This window comes from Dermacentor silvarum, chromosome 8 (genome assembly GCF_013339745.2).
Source record: "Dermacentor silvarum isolate Dsil-2018 chromosome 8, BIME_Dsil_1.4, whole genome shotgun sequence".
In the NCBI taxonomy this organism is placed as follows: domain Eukaryota; kingdom Metazoa; phylum Arthropoda; class Arachnida; order Ixodida; family Ixodidae; genus Dermacentor; species Dermacentor silvarum.
The window spans coordinates 126,789,798-126,816,826 of NC_051161.1; the positions used below are offsets into that span (position 1 = coordinate 126,789,798).

The following is a 27,029-nucleotide window of genomic DNA, read 5'->3' on the forward strand; positions in this document are numbered from 1 at the left end:
AATTTAATTGCAAGTGTTACGCGGCACTGGTCCTTCTAATTCCGAGAGGAGATACAATTGCACTTGTTTGGGCTGAAAGATCAAATTACAGTTTACAGATATCAGAGATACTATATTTCTCTATTACATTTCCCCCCTTTCTTTTCTATCACGTGACAGTCAGTTGATTCAACTAGCACCCTCTGTGTACATCGCAGAGGCCATCCGAACACCGCGACCAGCCACGAGGCTGCACTCCTACGTTCGTGCATTGATTTATCTGAACCGCCCTAGACTGAAATGACCTCCCGACACAGACGGCATTGACCAGCGATCCGGTGGGCTTCAGATGTGTCATCGAGTGTGGTAAATCATCCTTGTAACGTTGTCGACATCAATTGCGACCTTCCACGTCCCCGTCTCTCACGTGATGTCCTTCGATGGGACGCTTGGGGTATAAATCAATGATCGATGCAGGGTTTTTAATGCCACAAGTGGCACGTGCGACCAATATTTGGTGCGGTCGGTATGAATAAATAAATAAATAAATAAATAAATAAATAAATAAATAAATAAATAAATAAATAAATAAATAAACCCTCGTGAGAAAATTTTACGCACTTGAGAAATGCTCTGAGAATGCCGGGCCAGACAAGGAATTCTAAGCAACGCACGCTTTCTGAAGAAACTTCTCCGCAAACCCCAAGGCCGCGACGGCGGACACAGTCATGACGAAAAAAAAAAAAAAAAACAGTATGGAGTTCGGGCATGGAGGCCGCGGCGGCGGAATATGTTCTGGTATTCGAACCTTATCTGCGCCGGGGAAAATTCCTTAAACTTTACAAGGCCGAGCCTTTGGCTCCTTTAGAATGAAATATATGTGTACTTCATCTTTGCCGATAAAGAATCAACCACGACCCAGAGCAGATATGCCGTCGAAATGGATGACGTCAGGGCGACATGGTGGGCGGTAACCTCAAGGTGGCGTTTATATCCACCCGTATTTCGTCCTTGCGTGTTTTCTATCTTATAACGCCTTCTTTCACAGTAAGAGTGGCGTTCTTACTTTTCTTCTTTTGCGTATAGTAGTAGGGTAATTTAAATATACAGTTCACTTCTTCACGTGTTTCTATTTATTAAGCCTTTAGATGTCTCTGTGTAGAAAATATGTGTCGTAGTTTATGTGTTCAGTTGTTGGTATAGTGCGTAATATTAAATTACCAATGTTCCTTGCAATAATCTTTTTTTCTCGGTATAAACATGTATTAGTAAATATGTTAGAATAGTCTTTACATCTTTCTTGCCTCGGACATTCGTATTATTTGCCAAAGCGGTCATTACGTACTGTGTGTGAAAGCTCCTTAAGCTTGGCAACTGTTTGCTTTGACACCCTCAGGTCGTTGGAACGCGAGGGAAAAAGGAGAGAGAGAGAGAGAGAGAGAGAGAGAGAACTGAACTTGATATTCCCTTGATCTTACGTGTCCCCTCAAAATTCCAGAACGTGCACTTACGCAATTAAATGTTACCGCGCGCGTTGAGTATGTCCGTGCCTTCGGTGCGCGCCATGTTGCCCCTTGCACAAGCAGGATCGACAGCGCCGTCATTCCAGAAAGTGGTCAAGGTCACGGCGCACTCCACCGCGCATGCGGCGTTCGTCCTCCGCCGCTTTCCGCCCAGTGCGGTCACTCGACGGTTCGCGAACCCCGTCTCTCAGACGTACAGGCTCGCTCGCCCGCTTATATAAACTCGATCCCCGCTTTCCGGCCACTACAAAGGCTACGCCGCATCGCTTTTATTTTCTTTACTTTTTTTTCTGCCGCACTTGACTCTGTGACGCCAGCGTATGTAAACGCGGTAGTGTAACTCGGCACGCGACGCACGTGGCTACATAAACGCACGCCGCGTCAGTACAGCGATACTGTGTAGAAAGCGATACTATAACGCAGGTTCGCTATTGTTACCGACTCGGGGATTATCGGGAGAGTTTGCTGTCGGGCTAGTCAATTGGTGCACGGTACTTAGATCAGAAAGAGCACACACACACACACACACACACACACACACACACACACACACACACACACACACACACACACACACACACACACACACACACACAAAGAAAGGAATATCTGTGTCCGTCTCTCTCTTTATGCTCTAGGAGGCCTCTGTAGCGGACGGCTTTATTAATACCGAACAAGTAGGAAGCAGGGGCGGCACACTTACAGGCTCTGCAGCATTACTGCATGCCTTCGTTGAAATTCGCGTCCTTCCCGGTGGCCTTGAAGAGGTCGTCGGTCGCCAATCGCGACTACGGCATCACATCGACATAAACTCCGATGTATTCGTCACATAGCCAGACAGATTTCAGCCATTTATCGTTCGATTGATTTCAAAATCAATGTAAAAAAACAACGAATGAACTCGCCCGAAGTCATACACTGTGCCCATAAGTGGAGTAACAACAGTAAATGAGTACACAAGGAGGGTCTCAACTCCTTATGTACACGACCGTTTATTGGCCAGTTGCCTGTTCTTATATTTCAAGCACTAGGTAACACCTGCGCTTTTGATGGATGCTACACACCCACCGCCACGGCAGTAAGTTCTGCTAGCCAACGCGCGCCCAGTGATAAATGATAAACGCGTGCACACACAAATACCCCCCTCAGAAAAAAAAATCATAAATAAAATAAAAGATAAGGGCCACTCAACATCATCAGCAGCAGCCTAATTAGGTACACTTAGAGAAAGGCTCTCCCGCAGATCTCCAATTAGCATTCAACTGAGCCAGGTATAGGCTGTAGACCTAATTCCTCGTTTCTGAATCTCGCCCGAGCGTGTCTAATTCCCCGTCGCCGACCGAGCTCCCCCCCCGCTTATTAATTATCCCGACTGACTATACCGGTTGCTTTCTCCGAGCAATACGTTATCATTACATCGTGCCCTATTGAATACGGGCTAGAATATAATTGGCACGCGTTAGGCTCGCCTACCCGCGCCTCCCTCTTCCACCGCGACAGCAGTTATGAGCTCGAAACTTGGTTTCCTCTGTCCGTTCATCACCCTCACCGTTACGCAGCAGCGTGCCAGCGTTGGCAACTGTTTTGTTGACAAAGTTGCCAGATAGCGGCCTAAAGCAGTCCATCTTTAGCAGAAAGTATCTAAGCAACGATGACGGCGATCCCTTACTAAGAATTTCATATTTTCCTGCTTTCATGATGAGAATTACTTGAAAATATTCCTTGCTTACGGTTTAATTGTTCCTAGACGCCTTATTCACGTCTTAAACTATAGCTTTACGCTACCACCAGCGGTGGCGACTTGCCAACGGTGAGAATGTGAAGAGGGATAACAACGCCCGCTTATCACATATGGTATCAGATCTCAACACTGTGTTTAGTACACAGAAAAGCTGATTTGATGCACCCAAAAGGTTTACCAATAGCCTCTAAGGTACGTCTCTAAAAGTACACACATATCCATCCTCCTTAGGATAAAACGGGGGCGAGGCATTCAGCTCAGATCAAGTCCCTTGAGGTGTTTCACCAGGGCAATTTGCTAGCTAATGAAATCACTAAATAAAATCACACAGGAAGTCGCTAAGATTTTAACAAGGCAACGTTGCCGTAAAGGTGACCAAAAGCTTGCTAAATTTAGCGCAGCTCTCGCTATGTTACAACACTACAGCGTGCGATGTATCGTGCGTTCACTCCCCGTGAAAGCGCGCGTCCCTCGCGCGCTTTCACGGGCACATACAGCATACCGCGCGCGGCGACGATTTCATCGCCGGTGGACTTCATACGAAACCTCACGGCGACGGCGACGGCAAAAATCCGCTTGGAGTGTCCACATAATTAATAAAAAAATTTGAACTGCGCGCCACGGTGACGTTCAGTAGGAAGATCGTTGTGAGCCCGCCCCCCGTGTCGCGGTAGCCTTCGCAGTGCAAGTCATCGAAGAAGGAGCGGAAGCACCGCTTACGAGATGTTTGATTGTCAATAATTCCGCTTATGCTGTGCGCATCGAAGTACTTTTTTTTTACGCAAAACATTTCTGAAATAGTCTATTTTAGCATCAAATGCATTACTCGACTTCGACAGAGAGTGGTTCAGGGTAGGGAGCCTACATGCTTCAGGGCTCCTTTGAACAAACACGAACGAGACTGCGGGAATATCTTCAGGATCGCTGCCACGCGTACGTTCGCGCTTTGTTCGCCGCGTATATATTTCCCTTTGTTGCCACATAATGCTGTCCTCGAGTGCAGAAAACATTCAGAGTAGGCTGCAGCGCAAGGTCGAACAGCGGTCAGAGGTGCACTGAACTAAACGCAGCAAGAGAGGCACAAACACGGATACTAGGAATTAAGGAAACGACGCACAATGCCAGCGCATCCGAAAACATGCGTGACATGCGCGCCTTTTTTTTTTTCTATTTATATATATATCTCTATCTCTCTTTCGTATATCGATAGCTTCACGTTTTAAAGATGAAGAAAAGCAAACCAAAAACAAAAAGGCAATAGACGAGCTGCGAGCAAGTGAGTTCCTGGAACAGTCAGCGTGAAGGACAAAGGAAGAACAAAGTAAAATGACCTACGAACTCCCTGGAAAAAAGAAATAAAAGCGCCATAACTGAGACGAGTCTTTCAAGGCGTATAAGACCCTGTCGCGCGCATGTGCGCGCGTTCTCGATTGTGCAGAACCGCGGGCGGTGACGTCGCAGCTGTCTTCGCTTCCTGCAGCGTCGCTGCTTTGCATTTCGCCCACCTGTTGCGCCGAAGCCGCACAAAAGAAAGAAAGGAAAGAAAGCGTAGAGAAGCCGAAGAACAAAAGAGAGAGAGGTCGGACTCTGTCAAGCCAAGCTTCGCCGCATGACGTCTTCCTCGGGAGTGCGTGCGCCGTTACACATGCGCAGTCAGCATATAGCGTACACACACACACACACATAGACGATGCGCTTGCCACTTGCTTGGAGCGACGTGCAGAGCGACGCCGTCGGTCGCCCCTCCCCCCTTACGACAAGGACGTCCTTTTTTACACGCTCTGGCAACGGCGCAAGCTGCGGCGTCGCCAGCAGTTCCGGGATCGAGACTACATGTAATGTAGTATATATATATATATATATATATATATATATAGAGAGAGAGAGAGAGAGAGAGAGTTTCTCACTATAACACCTAGAGGGTAAACTGGCGCCACCGTCTACGCGAGTTTCTTAAAGGGCTGCCGTGCCCTCATGGGAATGACGGGATATGTGTCTGCGAGGCTTGTGTTGGCTGGTGTTGTACGAGGCTTCGTCTAAAACGTGGATATGGCAACACAAATAACGCGTTCTTAAAATAAAATCCACATAAAAGGCTTTCATTCACCCATATTACATCTCTCAATAAAGTTTACTCACCTACAATGCAGCATCAAGCGAAGAAAAGCAAGAACAGACGACCAGTTGTTCCAAAGCGAGCAAGAATCTTGTCTGCCCTCCAACTTTAGCGGCCAGCTGATACTTTTTACGTTTCATAGAATTGTGCATTCAATAGTATGTCTCTAGAAATTAAGCAAAACATGTTTTTGTGTAATAATAAAGCTAAAGCAGTTTTTTACGTGCTGTTTTAGCAGGAAATGAATCATTGTGATAGACAGAACGGTGCTAGCCAGGCGCGTCTTCAAGGCGTTCGGGCTCTCGAAGAACGATGCCAATCCGAATCCACAATACACCGGCATTCCCTTGCATACCACGGCGCAGCAGCGCCACATTTCCCTCTAGGTTTTAGAGTGTCAAACTCTATGTGTATATATATAGCGATCGGCGACGATTTCTTTAGCGCTTCGATTGCTTAACTATATACGCATAGGCGATGGAGAATACGGAGCGACTGCAAAATATTTTTCTCGAACTCCACAGGGAAACTAGTCATTCAGGTTCGATCTGTTGCCTACGGCCGTCTCTCGGCAGCCGATAACTCGCCAACGCTCAATAACTAAAGAAATACTACTGCGGAATGTTCAGCGCAAGATTCAGATCAGTGACGATTCATCAATATGTGTATGCATCAAAAAGAAAAAAAAAGCCGCCAGTAAGTTGTTTGGTACTCCTGAAATGTCAACAAGGTCTCTCTCATATATATATATAAGCATATCATAAGAAGCCAACAAACAATAACACCAAGGGCACCATGAGGGCCATATATACACTATGAGGGCCATGAGGGACAAACACCATAAGGGCCATATATATATATATGGCCCATCATGGCCCGGCTAGCTGCAAACGCTTAACGAACACCGCTGGTTGTGCACACGTCCAAGCAACATTTCTTAAACGCCGCCTCGATTTATGACCTTTCGTGTCTCGAATGCCCTTCTATATGAATGACACCAGGCGTCGATAATCACTCATATATAGCAGAATATTTATCCGACCGACACTCGATGCGAAATAACCGTCGCCTTGCCGAGCAAACGATGAGACAGGACTGGGCGCGACTTGCGCATCGCCGAGTAGCAATTGTTGGCTGACAAAGAACTATAACGTATGCAGGCAAGCGCGCATTGGCGCTGTTCGCCCCGAGAACACAGGGCCCTCCACTGTTAAATGGGGCCCTGAAACGCGTTTAGAACGCAGTAATAAAAAAAAAAACCGAAAAACAAAACGTTGTTTAGCTGTTAACGAGGCTCCTGTGAACGCGTGATCCAAATATTGTTGCACTACATGAAACAGGGCATTTACAATCTCCGTGTCAAAAGCAGACGCTTGCTCTCGCATCCGCAGTGTCGTCATCGAAAGCAGCTGGTCGACCGACGCTACCGGCTGATTTCGCGACCGCGAAAGCATTCTCGGTAATACATAATTGCTAATGTTGAGTTAAAGGAACGAAAAATGCGCCGCCGCAGTGGGGAACCGCGACGAGCGCTTTCACCGCCGCGACATTTGGCCGGGGCTTTGCCCTCTCGGCTTCTTCGCTGCGGAGCTTCCAACGCGCCACCGGAGACGAAAAGAGAAAGCCGGGTATCGGCGCGATAACTCCACTTATATAGTGGATGGATTCGAAACATTTTTGCGGCATGAGATTTGCGGAACGGCGTGCTTTAACTGCCAGGCCATTCTGCGACAACTCGGAAAAGTGTGCCAGGGCCCCTTTAATTAAGGAAGGCACCTCGTTAGCACTCAGTACGACGTACGCCCGCGAGCAAAATCATACGGACCGCAGCGTACGTCACCGAAAGAACTGAATTGCTTGGTAATTACCGTGCATAAAGTAAAACTGACGAGCACACTGGAGAGTTCGCAATGCCAAGTTTAGACTGCAGTCCTCAATTTCCAGTTAGATTTACAGGAACAGGAGAAAATCGGCTCCATCACGCAATCCCTGGCCCGTTTGCGCTTGCTCACGCGCGTACGATGAAACATTAGACAGCTTTAGCTGACCGTTGCAAACACGTCGTACGCGCCGCTTGCATTTCACGCTCTCAGGCGCTGCAGAGAATTAACAGCCTTCACTTCACATTTTCGATAAGCGCTTCGCACGGTACGCTTGGCTGTAAGAACAAAAACAGCTTTGGAGGACGCTTGAGCTTCGCCTTTAAGAGTGGAACGCGACAGCATTCAATGATCCCCGATTACTTCTCACGCTTCCCGCCACCTGCAGCTTATGTAACCGTAATGTTTGCCGGGAAACGCTGGCGGCGAACGCTATGTATGAAGGCGAGCTTTCTGGTAAAAACGCCGCCTCTTGCGTGGGCCGATCCCAGAGGTCGTACACAGCCGCGCCAAAAACATTGCAGCATTTTCAAGTTTCTGTTATATAGTTTCGCACTATTAATATTTCAGGCTGAGAAGATTTAACATAAAAGACATGCGCTGTCGTTGTTTTTCTGTATTTTTTTTCCTGACATTCGTTTGTGGGCTGTCATTCTCGAGAATCCCGAGGAACAATTTTAGACAGAATGTAAGACAAGGTATACGAGCAACTCTGGTGACAGAAGAAGGAATTTAGTGCCGTATAAAACATATACGGCAATTTTCGCACACGGGACGCCAACGCCGGCTACGACGCCGACACCAGATTTTCTGCGACACGGGGCCCTTAACGCTATCACTTTAAAACGGGCGAAAGCAGAAGAAAAGTATTCGCTCAAATAAACGCAGCCGCCGCTCCGAGCGTAAATGCTCCTCCGCTCCGTTGACTCGGCAGCGGAGCGAGGCCTGCGTTTCGCTTTCCGTTGCCAGCACGAGCGTGGCTGCGCACGCGCATTAACGCTCCCGATTAGCAGCTGTGTGCAGACTGTTACGAGCGCCTGAGCGGAGCGGATAGTGAATAACACTCTACTAAATGTGTCTATTTCTTGTGCATTAGAGCTCTGTAGCCCAGCAGGCTACAGAGCTCAGTCGTCACACTAAACGACTGGATCCTTCCAAGAGAGACCCCTGCACAACGCAAAGCTATATATGACAGCTTGCTGCTCTACCTAATAAGGAGCGAAACAATTCACATAACCTAGGCACCTCGCAGGAAAAACAACTGGGATTGCCTGTAATATATGTACATATACTTTTTTTTATTTATTTAATAAACGTCTCTCTCTTGTGCATTAGAGAGCTACCTGGGCCGTGCACAGTTCGCTCCGCTCTGCATATTGAGTGAGTTTGTTCGCAAACTTGTACCGTCTGCGGATTACCTGGTCGACGACGTATTCCGAGAGCCCAAAGGATGTAGTACGTTCACACTACGTGCGACAAAAAACACGCCGCAAGAGCTGGCGAGCGAAAAATGAAAATGCGGGCAAAAAAGATGTCTCAACATATGAGGTTTACGTATAACGCACGGTTCACACACACACACACACACACACACACACACACACACACACACACACACACACACACACACACACACACACACACACACACACACACACACACACACACACACACACACACACACACACACACACACACGCACGCACGAATTGCTTAGTGTACTACGGCGCTCCACTAAACAAAAATTGGTGACGCTTAAGCTTCGCCTTTAAGAGTAGAACGCGATAGCGTTATCAGGACCCGTTCACATCGCATCGTTTGCATACGGCAAGTAGGCTTCATTCACTGCAACACTGCACGTGGGAAAGCCAGCTTCCAAAGACCAAGCTTACACCGATGTCGGCTTCACTTTTAAACTGAAATGCTTTGCTGGAAAGACGTTTTTTCAGGGGCAATATAAGTGGTCTTACATTAAAATGTGAAGGCCCTAGCACCTTTTTTATTGCTTTATTAATTGTTTGCTATTGCCCCGACGCGCGCAGGTCTGGTAGAAATGTTGGAAAAGGGGTTTGTGTTTGAGTATCCTCGTAGCAGAATTATGTTTTCTCGTACATTCAAATTACAATACGACGCTTTTCCATTTTGCCGACGGAATTCACTGTGAGAAATTCAATTTTTGTTCCCCAAAACCTTGCAACACGTTCACATGGAGGGCACGCGCGGTCGATATGGTTGGATGATTTGCTCCGCCACCCGCGATCGCACACCGGTTGCCGACGCCGGATTTTCAGCGAAACGGGGGCCCTAAACGCTATCGCGTTAATACGGCATGCATGTGGTGGCGGACGTTATCAAAAATGTCTAGCGCGTGATCTGAAAAAAAAAAAAGACGCAGAATGCGTGGCATCACGTTTTATAAACTGGGGGAACCTCGCTCATGGTTTCTCAGATAAGCAAAGACAAAAAAAAAAAAAATCCTTCACAGGTGTATGCCAGTCCCACAAGTGTGGATATCCATCCAAGACATCGCACCGTTTGGAAGGCTCACGGCCGCGCTCGAACGCAGCAGCTCCTGCGTTACGCGGCTGGCTGTTCTCACTGACGAAACTTTCCGAAGCTCGTGAAAGCTGCGTCAGCGTTGCCCGCCGCAGCCATATATACTGAACTCGATCCGACGCGCAGCCGGTATACATGCGACACAAAAATTATAAATGTCTGCTTAAAAAGAACTTATTATTTTCTACAAAAAGCTGTTTTATATTTGGATGAGATGTAGGCAAGGTAACTTCTATTTTTATGTCATTAACCATTAGATTTCAAATCAAATTCTGGGCTGTGACAGACGTTGCGTTGCACATACATTTGGTATGTCGACCACGCCGTCGCACGGCGACCTTCATCGCCGCAAGTGAAAGCGTTACTCCCACTTAAGCTTCGATCCCCCCCCCCCCCCCCTCACACAAACATGCAGTTACAAATGACTCGCAATGCGTATAGAGACAGTCGCCGTCCGCACCTGTACAGAAAACGCCGAACACAGGCGAAAGCCACGGTCACCCCTGGTAACAACTGCAGCGACTCTTGCTCGCATTCTTTTCCGGCAATGGCGCGTACATACCGATACGACCGTCGATGCGACATTTTGCGCCGTACAAATAGTCTCAACTCGACGTACTGAAAAAGCAGCATGTCGCAACGCCAACCGAAACGCGCGTCGCGTCGTTTTCGCCAATTAGCGACCGCATTTTCGACGAGCGATTTTCATAACAGGACGTACATTCCGCAGGCGCACCGTGCATGCTACAGATGTTTCGCAACCTCGCACACCATCTGTCACACCGCCTGTCACATGCACTATACACACAGTGCTTGTATATATGTATGCATATATTCGCCAGTTCGCATCGGTATAGACGGCAAGGATCGCTTATTGCTGTTGGGGTGTTCGAGTATAGCAACAGTTTTCGAATCTAATTACGAATGTTCGAGAAAGAACGACCTCCGAATATCCAATCAAATACCGAGTATTGAGGATTTAGAAAAAAAAAGAAGAAGAAAAAGTCAAATGATAACTTCCGTGTGGTCTGTTCGGCAACAAAAGTCTTCTTTACATTATTTCATACATGTAACGCCGTTAACAAGTGAACTTAAAAAGTTGTAGGTGAGAAACAAAGGAAACTACAATTACCTCTACATGGACCCGTACAAAGACCTTCCAGAAGTCTTTTTTTTTTTTTCTACATACCGCACAAGACTGGAATTACCTTCCCGCCCACATCCCCATGTTAACAGATTGCACCCGGTTTAAAACTGCCATAGAGAGTGATTACTTAACACGTTAACTGAGAACCGTTGCCCTTTTTTCGCCCACCCCTCATGTAATATCGCTCTGGGAACCTTGAAGTATATGAATGAATGAATGAATGAATGAATGAATGAATGAATGAATGAATGAATGAATGAATGAATGAATTAATACTGGTGGACGCTGACAATGACATCAATAAAACAAACAAACATCGAACAGCACATCCGAGATGCACATAGAGTGCTCGTTGAAAGTGAGCTATAAGGGCAATGCCACAGCACCGCGCATCGTTTTGAAGGAATCGAAACATGGTGAGAGTGGTCAAATAATAAATTACCTCGTCTAACTAGAGAGAGCGAATGCGTAGGCTGCCTAAAGCGAGACATGCTTACCGAACGGCTGGTATAACAATTTCGCATAAGCGAATTACTCCGCATGTTTGTTCAGGAACTGTATCGTCTGCGCGACAACCGCGGTTCTCGGCTTCGATGCTGTCTTTGCCAACCTGTCTTTTGGCTGGCTTGGTCAGAATCGGAACGAGAGTTACGATTGCCGCTGTCTACGCTTAGCAATCTAGGGCGAGTATTGGAACACGGCCGAAATATCGCGAGTGATGTACAGAGCAATCGTCGGCAGACTTCACCGGTTCCGTCCGGCTTTGAACTCATTTACCGCATTTATAGCAGCACGCGGGCTTACAGTGGACACCGCCGCCATCTTCTCATGAACGATTTGTTCTTTCCCATGCGCACAATGTCGCCGTGGGCCACTATACAGCTAGTACTGCCTGCTGTATAGCCTCAGAAATACAAGCACGGACGCCACCGTTCTCGGAGTCTGCATGGCGTATACAACACCCCGCACAAACTGCCGAGCTCCATAACACCCCCCCCCCCCCCCCCCCCTCCGGAGCCTTGCGGAGCCCTGCGGCCCCGGCGGGTGCAAGACTGAGCCGCGATCGCCGGCTCACCCTCGCACGCTTTCACTCGCACATACAGACAGCATGCGGCGCGCGGCGACGATTTCATCGCCCTCGGACTTTATACGGAACCTCACGGCAACTGCGACGGCAGAAATGCGCCTTGAGTGTCGATTTAATTGCTATCGCAATAAAAGGAAATGCTGGCTCTCCCGTAATTAGACTATATGTAGAAGTAAGCATGAAATGACTACCATTTGGCGCCTTTTGCTGCCTGTGGTGCCGCCGCCTTCAACCGCTTTTCTACTTCCAACAGTGCAGCGCACTCAGCGTCTGTCGCTAATTATTGTTCTTGTCGCGGACCCCTTACGACTCACGGACCAGCTGGCGTTCAAAAGAGCACAGGCAACCCTGTCTCAGCGCCAAAAGAGGTATGCTGCCCTCAATCTGTTTTTTTTTTTTTTTTTTGAAGGTCGCTATTGGAAATGAAAAATAAAACTTGAGCGTACTAGAAGTTACAGCGTGAGTGACATTGTGAACAAACATTAGGAAGAAAACGGAAGCAATATTTTTTGTAACTTGTTTGGGAAATAACTAGCGTACGTAATGCGGTCCTGTACAAAGGGGTGCGGGCCAGAGACCGCATTTTCTCAACTTTTGACTGCATGGTTGCCCGGATGATCTCGTGTCGCCGACAACGGGAGCTAAAGGCATTTCATGCTTAAAAAGGACGAGTAGCTCCGCCCGGAAGGCGGATGATGACTGAGCAGCGATAGCTAAGTGGTGGACTATTGCAGGAAGTAAGGCTCGTAGTTTTACAGGTAATATGAATCGCAGTAAACATTCGCTTGCTAACCAAAGAAACGTGATGTCACGGGCTTCGAAAGACACACATGAAGAGAGATGTCGCGGTCACAAAGCTGCGTGTTTGTACCAAAGCGATCGAAGGTTCCGTGCTATCGCTCGCTTCACCGTTTCAACATGTGCCGCCTCTCAGATCATGTGATCCCCAGCAGTGGGCGCGCGTGAAGCCACCATGCAGCCTCATCGGCTTGCCTGTGCACATACTCGCGCCCTGGCACCCACGGCAGATCACGTGAGCTCCCGACAGAAACAGGACGCGGTCACGGTGGAGCCCGTAGCGCGAACGCGCCTCGAGTGTCCATATAATTGTTATCGAAATTAAAAAAAAAAAGTAAACGAGAGTGCCGCGCACGTTTCTTCTGGCTAGGGAGTCTACTCTCTACTTCTGGCTGCGTCATTGGCCGCGATCGCGGCAACGGCGCATGTTAATGAATCATGACGTCATGGCGCAACCGCCTCCTGAGCACGCAAACTGGTTCGTAGAGGCAAGTATATATTATTACAATAATTTATTCAGAGCACTCCGACGCTTGCCTGCAGCATTTCTTTCTTTTTTTTTTTTCAGGAGTTCAAAATGTCCGGACCTTTATAGAGCCCAAAACAATGACAATTCGAAAGTGTCAAAGCATTCTTTTAAATGAGCGATCGTTTGCTACTTTGATAGTATCTATCTATCTATCTATCTATCTATCTATCTATCTATCTATCTATCTATCTATCTATCTATCTATCTATCTATCTATCTATCTATCTATCTATCTATCTATCTATCTATCTAGCCGACTACGTGTTGGAGCTCTCACGGTCGTTTCGTTAACTTGGTATTTACCAAAATTGGCATAGTATGACAAGAGTGTATGACGAACATAAATGACAGGTCATGGCATGAATATCATGACATGTGTGTCATGTAGGCCATGAAACAGCTGTCTACGTCTTGGTGCTCTCACGGTCGTTTCGTTAACTTGGTAGGTACCAAAATTGGCATAGTATAACAACGGTGTATAGCGAACATAAATGATAGGTCATGACATGAATGTCATGACATGCGTGTCACGTAGGTCATAAAACAGCCGCCTAAAATGACAGTGACCCAGCGAAAAACTATTTAACACTCAAAAGCACTGAAATGGGTTCGGACGTGGGTATTAAGGGAAGCAAACACTAAAGGATGATGGTAGAAGGCATAGTCATGAGCATGACTACAATGACTCAGCGAAAAAAGATTAACACAAAAACCACTGAAATGGGTTCTGATGTGGGTACGAGGTCAAGGAAACACTAAAGGATTGTGGTCGAAGTCCTAGTCATGACCGTGACTCAGCAAAAATGAGAATGACTCAGCGAAAAAAAGATAAACACTCAAAAACCAATGGAATCGGTTCGGATGTGGTACTAAGTGAAGGAAAAGGCTAAAGGTCGAAGTCATAGTCATGAGCAGGACTAAGGCTGTCGCCTTAAGGTCCCTTAGGTGTAGCTAAAGGGACTCCTGAGGACTTGAATGTCATGACATGCGTGTCATGAAAGAGCCACCTACGTCTTGGTGCTCTCATGGTCGTTTCGTTAACTTGGTAGGCTCCCCGCACAGTGCTTCGCATAACATCGATTCCCACAGGGCGTGGGATCTGTTTTTTTTTTTAATCACTCTTCTTATACGTGCTCTTTTCAACCGCTCCATAGGGGGAGAGACTCCTCGGCTGCCCGGCGAGTGACAGATATAAAAAAAAAAAAAAAAAAAGCCTGCGCGAAACGATGACGTCAGAGAAAGTGCGTCGCGCCGCCGCGAGAGTCGTGTGTGCCGCTGATGCAACAGGCGCGCGCAAAGCCACGCGTCCGTCGCGCGCTTGCGCACTTCAGACTCGATCGGCAGCAGACGGCCACTGTGTGTCGTTGTGAAACCAGCGCAGTTGCGTGCAGTGCAGACGACGCCCCGCGACGCCAGCAGTGAAATTCCAGCTGTTCAGTACGAGAGGAAACGCGCAGCTGATTTCTCTCTATATACACAACGGCGCTGAAGCGACGAGCATCAACTTTGCTCTTCGAAATGCGCTTCGATGCCTATTAACGGAACCGCTATACATATTAATGGGACATTAAGCAGATGGACTATGCATCAGTGGCCCAGACCCAATAAAGTATTATGCCGGGTGTTTCAGCGAACACTTTCAAATATTTTTAAAGGTTGCCTGTGGAAGATACGCACAATTCTAGTTCGTGAGCTGGTCTGCTCGAAGAGGCGGACGTTACTTGCACAAAAAAAGTGAAATGCATAATCTACTAATTAACAAAACTTCACTAATAAAGTGTTTTTACTAATTACCTTAATTATGGCCCATATTGAAATTTACAATTCAAGCCGTGGCGATCGCAATGCAGATGCACTCGGAACGAATTCTCCGGATCACACCAGTTTCTAGATATTAATTGCCCAACTTTGCGGAGAAATGCATTGGCGTTCCAACCTCAATGCATAAAGCGACGTTTTTGTTTCGCTTTCAAATTTTAATATGGCGGGGATTAACGTCAAAAAAAAAAAAAAAAAAAACTGGACTCGGCAGTGTATTGAATGCGGATGAATTTCTACAACACGGGGTCTTTAACCTGCACCTCGATCCCAGTACACGAGTCTGCTTGCGGTATTTCTTCGGGGACTAAGCGCTAAACAGGAGAAATGGATGCAAAGCGCTGACCTTTTTTCACGAAGATTCCCAGTAGACGCGCTCGCAAAGTGAAGCCGCGCACAGTGCATATATATATATATATATATAAGTTAAGCCGCACAGTATATATATATACTCATCAACACTGCATTCGCAGCTGTCGTGAAACCGAGGGAGTAACATTTACATCATTCTTTTTTCTTTTCTTTAGCTTTTTCTTCCTCCCCCCCCCCCCCTTTTTTTTTATTATTCTTATATTTTTTTCTTTTTTTTGCCCTTTTTTTTCATTTCGGCGCACTGCTGCGGTCCAACGATCGACGGCATTTTTGCCGCCTGCTGTTTTCTAAGGCTGCAAAAGTGAACACACAAACAAAAAATCCCGAGGTTCCTCTATTATCTACCGAGGGCGGGAACGCACTGGGGCATCGGTTTAGCGAAGGGAAATAGAAATGCGCGAAAGATGCCCGCATACGAAAACCAGTCGTTTGGCTATATAGGTGTGCACACGACCTTGGAGGATGACGCGACGCGGAGGCGTTCACAGGGACTACAGTATTAATTAACACACTAGAGTAGCACACATTACACACAAACACGTGACACATTAGGATATAACGTGTTAAGCATCAGCGTGAATTGCGCAGCATTTAATGGAATATCTTACTAGAGCTTCGATTCATATAGATCTCAACATGCACATGGGTTCTCCAATTTTTTTTTTTTTTTTTGCTTTCTTGTTTTAACGCGAGAGCGTTAAGGGCACCGTGTCGCAGAAAATCCGGCGTCGGCGTCCCGTGAGCGAAAATCCGCGTATATATATATATATGCCGTGCCATGCTATATGACATGCGGTATATGCGGGTTATATATTACCACACTATTTTATCACTGAAGTTGCTCATAGCTTGTCTTACAATCTTGACAAAGTTATATAGGGGTTGGAAATAGTGCAAAGAGAGAGACAGAGAGAGAGAGAGAAAAGTGTAGGGTAGCAAACCGGAAACGCTCTTCTGGTTAACCTCCCTGCCTTTCCTCTCTCGCTCTTTCTCTCTGACAAAGTTATTCCTGAGAATTTTGAGAATGACAGCCCACAAACAAGTGTCATGAAACAAAACACCAACCGCGCATGCGTTTTATGTTAAATCTTCTCAGAATTAAATATTAAAAGTGCAAAACAATAACAGAAGATCGGCCTACGCACGAGGCCGCGTTCATACCAGAAGCGCGCCTTCATGCATAGCGTTCACCGCTAGCGTTTCCTGCTAAACGTTACGGTTACGTAAGCTGCAATTGCCGGGAAGCGCGAAAAGCAGTCAAGGATCTTTGGATGCTATCGCGTTTCACTCTTAAAGGCGAAGCTTAAGCGTCCTCCAAGCTGTTTTTTTTTTTCTTTTTTTTTTCTTCACGATGAGGACACGACCCTTCAATAACGGCGTAATATATATAGGAAAGGTCGGCAACTCCACTTCCTAACTTTAAAACTGCTGCTGTAGGTGAAAATGTGAACAGCATTATATTGCACTGCTGCTCATTGACCGTTCCGTATCCAGGCATCCTTTCTCTCTTTGCAACGTGAATTCTCGGGTGCCGAGAATGACGCTTGCGCCACTGAGCGGCATTTCGCTTCAGCTTTTTTTTTTTTTTTTTTTTTTTTTTTTTTTTAGCAATCACTTTTAAATCGAACTTTTCTTTCACTACTTCACGCGGGTTTTTGGCATGTCTATACTCGGATGGTTTCTCGCCGAGTGTCCTTTCTTTTGTCCGGACTATCTTTTTTAAAGCGCATTTTCACCTTTTATACACATTTTTAACCGGTTTTGCTTGTCTTCAAAACTTCCTTTGTTACAGCCTTCGTGAAATGGCTGTTGCTCGCGAGATCAAGTATATGGTTCCCATGGTATGATGTGCATTGCCTGTTTTCCAACCTCTGAATGCGGCTTGAAGTTCTATATAATGACGTGTGCCATGTTTTATTTTTATTCATTCTTTCACATTATTTTGGATATAAGCTTTATTCGCTAGTTATTTGATGATAGTATTTGGTGACATTTGTAAACATAGCATTTATATATATATTCGTATATTTGTTGCTCTTCCTGCATGGACTTCTATAGGGCCTGTAGTATGACATAAGTATAATAATCTAGCCGGATCCCGATGACAAAGTAATGGTAGACTCTCGGCAGATCGCGGAGACGGTGTAGTCAAAAACTGGGCCGATCTCGCAGATGGTATATTATAGTGTTGCAAAAGTGTCGATAGTACTATCGCCATACCGATATGTCTAGCTATTATCGAACTATCGGTAGCGCATTATCGGCGATGTAAGATCACGCGACCTACCTATATACGGCACGCAAAGACTGCAAGATAAAATCAGCAACTTTTTCCTTGTTTCCAATCGCATAAACTGAGTGTTATCGATAGTCAGCTATCGTTAAGTGTGCGTGGTACATCACTAGCCAAGGATTAAGAATGACAAAACTATCGGTCGCACTGTCAAAAGCGAACTGTCGCAATAGCATCGTTTTTTTTTTGTACACGATCGATAATTTCATAGGGAAATATCGCAATACGATCGATAGCGCTATCGATAGTAATACTATCGGAAGTCTCTTTTACAACATCGAAAGTTTAAACATATTGAGACGTGTACTTGTTTATCTTTCGCCGGTGACCGCTTTTCACCGGCTAACAAATGTTAAACGTTATCGCTCGGCGAAGGACGCGCCTGCACGTATCGGAACGTTATCGATGCTTCTATCCGTTGTCCGTTGTCACCGACGCTTATGCAATATGATTGTCTGAGCGACGCGAATTGTGTAGTGCTTTCTGCAAGACACACGGGCACGAGGGATTACTGTGGAACCTTCTTTGACGCATCTATAAAAGCCGACGCGCGCTTCTCCCGCAGATCAGATTTCGACGATTGCCGACTGTGTTCGCCGCTATCATCGTGCTTCGACTGTAACTTGCTTTTGTGGGCCCAGGTTCGCCAAATAAAAAAAAAAAAAAACTTAGTTTCGTCATTCACAGTTCGCTACCCAGCACCTCCACCAAATGCCACGTGGTATTGACGGTCAATGACACAGTATTGCAAAACAAGTTCGCCCAATAAAACGTTAGTTTCACGGATTCACAGTTTGGCTACTGTGTCATTGACCGTCACTACCCCGTGACAATACAATCAATTCTGCCGACAGTAAGTTTACCGATGGTTTAGCATTGTTATATATGGTGTAATCCGCAGCGTGGGCGCTTTGTCATACACAGAGCGTGGATAAAGCTAAGCATGCATACACAGACTCCCATGCATTGTGGGAGAGTCGCATTTGCAGTTGTAACACGCATAGGACCGAAGTGTACTCTCAAAGCCAAGAACAAATGTCTCGTGAGGCAGGCCCGTATTTGCATGCGCTGCAAAACGCGGCGCAGAACACAAAAAGCTACATTATAGTGTTAACTGCGAAGCCAAACGAGAAAACAAACACACACACGCACACAAAAGAAAAATGTAAGCAGTACTGTTGCGAGTAGAGTTGAAAATAAAATCGCTCGCATGCCGTCTCTCTTCATAGCGTGTCAATTCAACGCCTAACGTAGATTATAAAAAGCGAGTTTTGATCTGCATTGTTTTTAAGTGGGATACCTATTCCAACACCACCTAGATTGCACAAGGCCTACGCACTCCGATCATGACGTGACTTGGGCCGACTGCCATAGAAAATGTAAGCAACAGTGATTTTGACGTCACCGCTCTCGTCGCGCCAGCCTTGGCAATTGAAATTTCGGGCCGGGTAGCATGACCTCATAGATCGGAGAGCGTAGGCCTGTGCTATCTAGATGGTGTTGCCTAGTGCCGTCAATCCGCTGGATAAAAAGTGCGCACAAATTTCACACTTCAATTAGCGACTCAATACGAGAGCGCAATCACCAGCCATAATGGTCTACAGCCTTCTGTGAGGTCTATGATAATCCGACTATACGATGCCTATACACTCTTCTTGCCGTGTTTTGCGGATTATAGCTTACGAGGGGTCAAAGCTGTAACTCCCGTATATGATTATAGTTATACGCCGCGGTGGCTCAGTCAGCTAAGGCGTTGCGCTGCTGAGCACCAGATCGCGGGATCGAATCCCGGCCGCGGCGGCCGCATTTCGATGGAGGCGAAATGCAAAAACGCCCGTGTACTTGCGTTGTAGTGCACGTTAAAGAACCCCAGGTGGTCAAAGTTAATCCGGAGCCCTCCACTACGGCGTTCCTCATAATCAGAACTGGCTTTGGCTCGTAAAACCCCAGAAAGAAGAAAGAAGTATACTCTGCTTCACAGATACAGCAGGTAAGAAGTTGTTGCAACATATGAAAAAGCTAATCCGCGACCTGCAGGTCGGCCTGTCCGCCCACTTTGCACTGCGCCACTCGACTGCAGCAGCGATAAGAGAATAAATTATAAATGAGAGAGAAAGGCCGCCCCGATAGCACATCGCTCGGAGCAAACGTGTCAAGTGCCACGCACGTGGTCTTATCTCTGCAGCCACAACCGGAGCCCGCTGTGTCGCAATCAGCTGCGAGCGGCGTCTGAGAGCGTAATCACCTCCATTTATCCTTCCCCCCAGTCCTCCTCCTACACACATTTTCTGGACAAACGACGTTCTTTCTACGAAAAGACGATCATGGGGCGTTCCGGCGTTGCTCCTAGCGAAATGCGACCTATCCGTTAGCCAACCGGCCACGACACATGATATCGATGACGGGTAAAACGTTCCGACCTCTTCCGGATTGCGCCCACATCCGTATACAAGGGGTTTGCACCATAGTTGCACCATACGAAACAGTGGTGAGTGCTAGGTAATGTTTCAAGGTCCAGTTACAGCTATGAACTTAGATGTGCCTCGCGGACTCCTGAACGCTACATGCAGGACCATTAGCTTCAAGAAATAAAATAGTAGTTCCTATTACGATACCACGACAAACCAATGAGCCACTTTTTTTCTTTTTTGAGGTACAGCTTACCCGTACTGGCTGACACTTGCAGGAGAAATGTTGGCGCACTATACGGACTAATCAAGCTCGGGCTCTCAGGGTCTGTCTCGGTTTGCCAAGATGCGCTTCAACAGTGGCAACTATCGCAATCGGACGTGACCACCCAATACAAGCACACAATGCGGTGGAAGTGCTGAGAGTGCACATTAGGCACCTTGCCCGAGTCTGTTCCCACCATCTCGCCTCCATAACTACCAGAAAGGCCGCACAAGTCGTTATGTGCTACGATCTCTGCTCATGGCACCAGTCTTCCAACAAGATTCACTCCGGCAAGTAAGCCATCGACTTCCAGCTCATCGGCATTTGTTTCGACCCGGAGTGAACCTCACCGTACCAGGAATCAGAAAAAAAAAGAAAAAAAAATCGAGCTGCAATCTCCTGCTCCTAAAGGGCTACTGACATGATGTTGTCGGCTATTCTCAAAATGTCGTGATGGCATATTGTGACGTCACGACATAATATGCGGTCATGTGGGAGCAGGACGTTGGTGACACTTGCTCCGGCTCGCTCGGTAGCCTCGTATGCTGCTACTCGCTGCGAGGGCCCACATACTGTATCATAAACTAACTCTATGGTATCGTAGTACACACAGTATCCACCTGGAAACGAAACCGAAACTAGCCGTAGAAAAGCTCTAACATTATTAACGGCGCTCGAGGCTTGTCACTATTTCTTCTAGGCTTTAGAGGGCCAGGAGTTTCATTTAGCGCAAGAAATAAATAGTGGAAAATACCACGTCAGTACCCCTTAAAACAGCTATCTCTGCTCCTTTGGCAATGAAAGATACATCGATCACGTCCACATTTATACACTGATGTGTCGGCCACTCTCGAGGGTACTGCAGGAGTCATCGTTTTCCCAGCGAGGGTCCCCACATTTGGTACGTGCCACCCGACGATCCCGAAGGCTGCAGGAATTGCAACCCTTCATGCTGCACTTCGCCTGGTCAGCCAAGAAAAATACCCTAGAAGATAGTCTGTATTCATCGATTCGAAAGCGGCGATGCCGTTTTTATCCTCAGCCCTGCTGCACGGGCCACACGAACAACTGGTCTTCGAGCTCAGAGAGCTCATTCATACCTTGACTTCTCCAGAAAGGGCGTCGCATCGCGTTTCAATGGCTGCCAGGTCACTGCGGCATTCTGGGTGACGAGCACGCCGATAACGCTGCTCGGACAGCTCTTGAAGACGGCCCCCGCAAGAAGTGATATCACTGTTACACTCAGATTTGTCAACTTTTCAATAAAAATTGACAAAAATCGCAAATTTACGGAAAACGAAACTGAAGTTTACAATTCTGTAAATCGGCAATGAGAAATTATATCACAATTCTGTGAACTGCATCTAATAGTACATCTAAAGCGGACAAAATTGTTATATTGTACATGGCCCTCAAGCAGACCACTAATTTTAGAGTAGAACCTTTGCAAAACGCTTGTAAACAATGTAACGAATTCACGTAAGATGTAAAGTGAGATACCAAATTTGTCCGCTTTGGATGCCCTAATGGATGCAGTTTACAGAACTGCGATATCTTTTATATAGGTGCAGAGCTACGAATTTGTAAACTTCGTGCTTCTATTTTTTTTTTCAAACGTACCAATTATTGAAAATTCCATTAAAAGAAACTGTAGGTCCTAAATCGAAATTCCGCTTCCAAAAGTCACCAGAGTTTAACTTTCTCTCTCAAATGCAAAAAATTTCATTAAAATCGGCCCAGTGGTTATCTCAGAAAAACGTTTCTGCGTTTTGCATGCATTTGAATAGGCGACATCGGAGTTGGGGCCCGAGCTAATGAAGGTTCCTCTTGCCGCGGGCCTCATCGCGGTCCTTCAACGACGGTGCTTCACTCCGAGTGGTGTCAGATAGCAAAACGCGGCGACGGCCATTGCGTTAGCGCGCCTATAATTAGAGCACGCGCCAAGCGCACAAGACCTTGTCCGAACGCAGAAGCCCAGCGGAGGAGTCCCGTCCTGGCTCGAGGGTCGTGTTTTCGTTAAAAAAAAAAAAGAAAAAAAAAAAAAAACCCAGAAAACTGCTTGACACGCGACGTCTTAGTTGCGCCCCACCACGCATGTTTATCGAGAGACACTCCGGCTTTCCGCAGGAGCTTGTATGGCCGCCGTATTACCAAGGGTTCGAATCTCTCGTTTGGTCGCGCACACATCACCATCTATATAGCGGCTATGCAAAGGCGCGTTTGCAGTACGACGACAGTCAGCCGATTTCGGTTTGCCGACTGTCGGCATCTTTGAAAGTGAACAAACAGATTTCTTCGCCTCTTTCGCCCGTTTTCGTGGGTTGGTTGGTAGTCAACGGTCGCAACTCGGCGTGGAAAACGTTCGTTCGTTCGGTTCGTCGTCGTATAGCTTCTGCGCGAGTTTCGTCGTGTAGAGCATGCCTCCCTGGCATTTCTAAGCGCTACAAGTGTGCAAGTAGACATCTCAATCACTCGACACAGCACATGTCAATGTGTACAAGCAGAGACACAATCTAGGACCGTGCTGAGCAATGATCGATGTCGAATATACTTATTTCATTGCGCGCAGACGTAATCAAGTGTGTCGGTTAGCAGAACGAACCTGCCTGCTCATTACGCGGAACTTCATGCTACACGAAAACACTAACGACACCAATAGTTGCCAAAACGTTGCTCCAGTTATCTCTTTCCTATTTTTTTTTTTTTTTGTTCAATACACCAATCAGCAATCACTTTACTGCTGCCAACTTCGGCCTAGCTAACGCGTGCTGTATACATTCGAGAGGTTCTTGCGACACTAGAAACAGGCTGAACGAGACCTCGATTCCAAACAAGCTCGGGCCTAAACGGGTCAGTTTAGGCCCGAGCACCATAACCACTTCTCAACTGCCACCGCCGGGAGAGCAACGAATACGACACTCGTCGACGCCATGCATGCTGCAAACACGGCTAGCGCGACAGCTGCAATTGGAATCCGGCGGATACGCCGGTGCAGCAGTTTTACGGCCTGATTTAACGAGACCCGTCGGCCTCTCGCGCGCCCATTCCGTCAGATCTCGGCCGGAGGCACACTGACCCTAGGTCGAACGAAGGCTGCGCCGTCGCCTCGGGCAACGACCAGCGCTGACGTCGGAGGCGAAGCGACGCAGCCGCCGCTGGCTGGCTGGCGCGCCGGAGTTTCCCCGAGTCTACCGCCGCCGCCGGCCGGACACGCAAACCGAAACGCACCCTCCCTCGCTCGCCCGTGCGTAATAGTACGGAGGCAGGACGAACGAGGTGACACGCAGGAACGATGGAACGAGGGAGGGAAGGAAAAGAAATAACAAAAACGCCCGCGACGCGACATCGCTCGGCGTCGGCCGCCGCCTCAACCGACGTCGCCGGGATGTTTTGTGCGCGATAGGCGAAGCGATAGGGTTGCCTCCCCGCCACTGACTGGCTAGTGGGTGCTCGAAGGCTGCGGCCCGGCGGAGGGAGAGGACGAAACAAAACCAGAAGCGAAAAGCAACCCTACACTCGCCGGTGCCAGAGAGCCCGTCGGCAGAGCTAGGCACGCTGCCGCAAACCGCTTCGGGGCACACAGGCGAGGCCGTGCAAGCTTGGCCAGCTGCCCCCTCGGCAGACGAGAAGACGGCGGCGTCCCCGGGCACGCTCTCCCTCTCCTTTCCCACATCAAACCGCTCTCACTCTCGCAAGCACACACACACACAACCACCTTCTCGCCCACCCCTCCAATGGCATGCATGGTAAATAAGGTATTTCCCAACGGCGGAGCCCCGTGACTCACGCCTCGCCCGGCCCACCAGCACCCCGTTCCTTCGCTGTGCGGCCGAATTCGGGGAGAAACCCGCCGTTCTCCCACATCGGGCAGCGATCGCGAGTTCTGGATCGCAAGGCCGAGCGCGATCACGAGCCAGGCGGGCGCGCTTTCGCGTGTAGCTGAACCTTCGACTTGCCTGCTGCTGCGAGTCGTGGGAAGAAGGCTTGCTCCTCGACGTGGCACGGCTGTCGGGCCCGCGGCGCGCACGCAGCCCAGGCTCGTCGTCGTCGCGCTGCTGTGGTCGTGCCGGACGCGGCGTCGTATCCGGGCTTCGGCGGCGGCCTCGCCGCGCTCGCACTCATCGTCGCCTCACGCACGGCCACCGACACCATTCACGAACTCGCGCCAGGGATAGCCCTCTTGGTCGTAGCGCACAAACACACCACGCACGCACTACCACAGCCACCGCGTCGTTTCGTCGCAGCAGCAGCACAGAATGCCACAGATTTACAAACAACCTTGAGCGCTGACGTCATAGGAAAGCCCGTCAGCGACGGCGTACGAGGGAAGGGGGGCCGCTGGAAATAATACGACGACGACGCCCGCCCGGCGCCATGTCCATGTTTACAGTCGCGAACGGTTCGCCAGGAACTCGTCTGCGCCGTCCGGCGAGGCCAACGAGCAGCGAACGGCGCACGGCCGTGGCGCCATCTGGTCTCCCGTTGCGTAGACGCGCCGACGCCTTCGGGCCCATTGGCGCGCGCTCACCTTGAAACGGCCTCGCAGGTGCACCGCCAGGTAGGCCTGGCATCGGCAGTCAGGTGAGCGCGTTACCGCAGTTTCGTAATCCCGCCGGTTGAGAAACTCTCCTCCTGCCTTCGTGTGCCCGTTACGGCCAATTTGAATATAATGCGCGATTCTCGCGACACCTGCACCTAGAAACTGGCATCATTTCTCCCGTTTTTATTACGCGTCAAAGGTACCGCGATGCTGCCCGACGCCGCCGCGAAGCGGGGCCTAAATAGTCGTTGTAAACAGCGCGTCAACGACGTGCACGGCTCGGAAGCCTCATCGAACCGGTTGAACCATGTTGAGGACCTGGTGGTCAGAAACCGTGCTTCCCTCTTCCCCGACAGGTGACGTCAGGTGATCCGCGCCGCCGCTTCTCTCTCGCTTTCGTTGAGCTAGAGTGTAGTCGAGCGCTTGTATGCGCTTGTCCTTGTCTGCACCGAGCAGCCAGGGGTGCATTGCGTGGCTGGCACGAGCCGAAGAGGAAAAATAAAAACACGCGCAAAAGGAGAGCGGGGTTGACTCGGCGGCGCCGCCGTGGGCGCGCGCAGCAGCCGCGTAGCGGCTCCCGGAAGAATCGGGGTTGCGGTGGCGCAGCAGCGCTTGGCTGGCCGCCGTGCAAAGGCCGGGGGACGACGTTCCGGCATTGCTGGCCGCGCCGAGCTGCGCCGGCGTGCGAGACCGAGTGGGTCGTCGATCGAACGCGCTCGCAAACAACCGACCTGTAATACGCGCGCGGGCGGGGGCCCCGTCATTTGGGTGTTTGTGATGCTCGTGGCCGCCGGGATTTTTCTTTTTTATTTCCGGGTGTGAGCGAGGAAGAATGGAGGGCGCCGTCCCTCGAAAATACAAACAAATAAACGTCGCCGCGCTTCGCTGAACTCGAGGAAAGCCCGAGACTCGAGAGCTGACGTAACAGCGGGCGTCACGGGACGCGGACGCGCGTCAAAAGTCTCGTGGCGGTCAAGAAAAGCAATCGCTTGTGTGTGCCAGTTGCAAAATATATGCATAACACTACTCCGAGCGGCGCACGCAGCGTTAGAAGGGCAGCTGTAAGGAGGAAGTGCATTTCTCTGAAGAACCTCGCCCCGCCGTTGAGAGACGCGCGTGACTGCGTATCACGCCTTCGCGTTTTGTTTTCCCCTCTCTTAATGCTTTCTCTTGCTAACTGAACCGGTAGACGCTTTCTCCCTCGATGCTGAGACGGGCTGCAGAAACATGCATCTTTTCTCTTTTCCTCAACCTCTATACTACTCTCTCCCTCGGTTCTATCTTGCGTCTTAGACGAACAGCTGTGTCTATTCCGCTTGTGCTCGTCGCGGCAGCTGCGATTCCGTCTGTCAGTTGGGGAAGCGTGCATAACGTCTACGTATGGGTCCTGACGTCACAAGTAATTGTTCTGCGTCCGTAACAGGGCCACCTGAGCGCGCGCGTCACTTGTCGCTTCTGTGTGCGTACTGTGTGTCTCAATAAACCCCGCAAGATGGAGCACGCAAGCCAGTTGCGAGATCACGGCCTTGTGATCGTCTACCGGAACGAGCCTAAGCGAGCGCTCGAGAGGAACGGGTGAGCGTATGGAGGGCGCACGTTCATCATCGAAAGTGGACAGTCGAGTCTTCGGGGGATTTTTAATGCGAGAGCATTAATTGTACGACCCCGCCGTCATGCCCAGAAAAACGGCACACACATTACGTCATCTTCATTACGCATACCTAGACAACTCCAGTGGAGTTTCTGCATAATTTTTTACAACGAAGCTGTATATGACTAGTTTCCAGCGTTCGTAGACCAAGAATTCCAAGACGCGGCGGAGGTGAAGCAGGCTTCAAGCACTCCTCCAACTTGCAAATATAAGTTTAATATCTTGGGTCCAAATATAACCGCCAGCAAACCACAAATATCCTTTGGACCTACCACAAAAGACCAAATATCCAAGACATTTAACGACGTCTAGTTTACATCTATATA

General features: G+C 48.5%; 1 protein-coding gene across 1 annotated transcript in view; it reads right to left on the reverse strand.

Moving 5' to 3' along the window:
• The window catches only part of LOC119461676 (sal-like protein 3), a 118,014-nt gene extending 93,046 nt beyond the window's left edge, over nucleotides 1–24,968 (reverse strand). The window contains exon 1 of the mRNA XM_037723046.2: nucleotides 24,469–24,968. The gene's annotated coding sequence lies outside the window, so the exon portion shown is untranslated. The remainder of the gene's footprint in view (nucleotides 1–24,468) is intronic.
• Nucleotides 24,969–27,029: the final 2,061 nt, after the last annotated feature.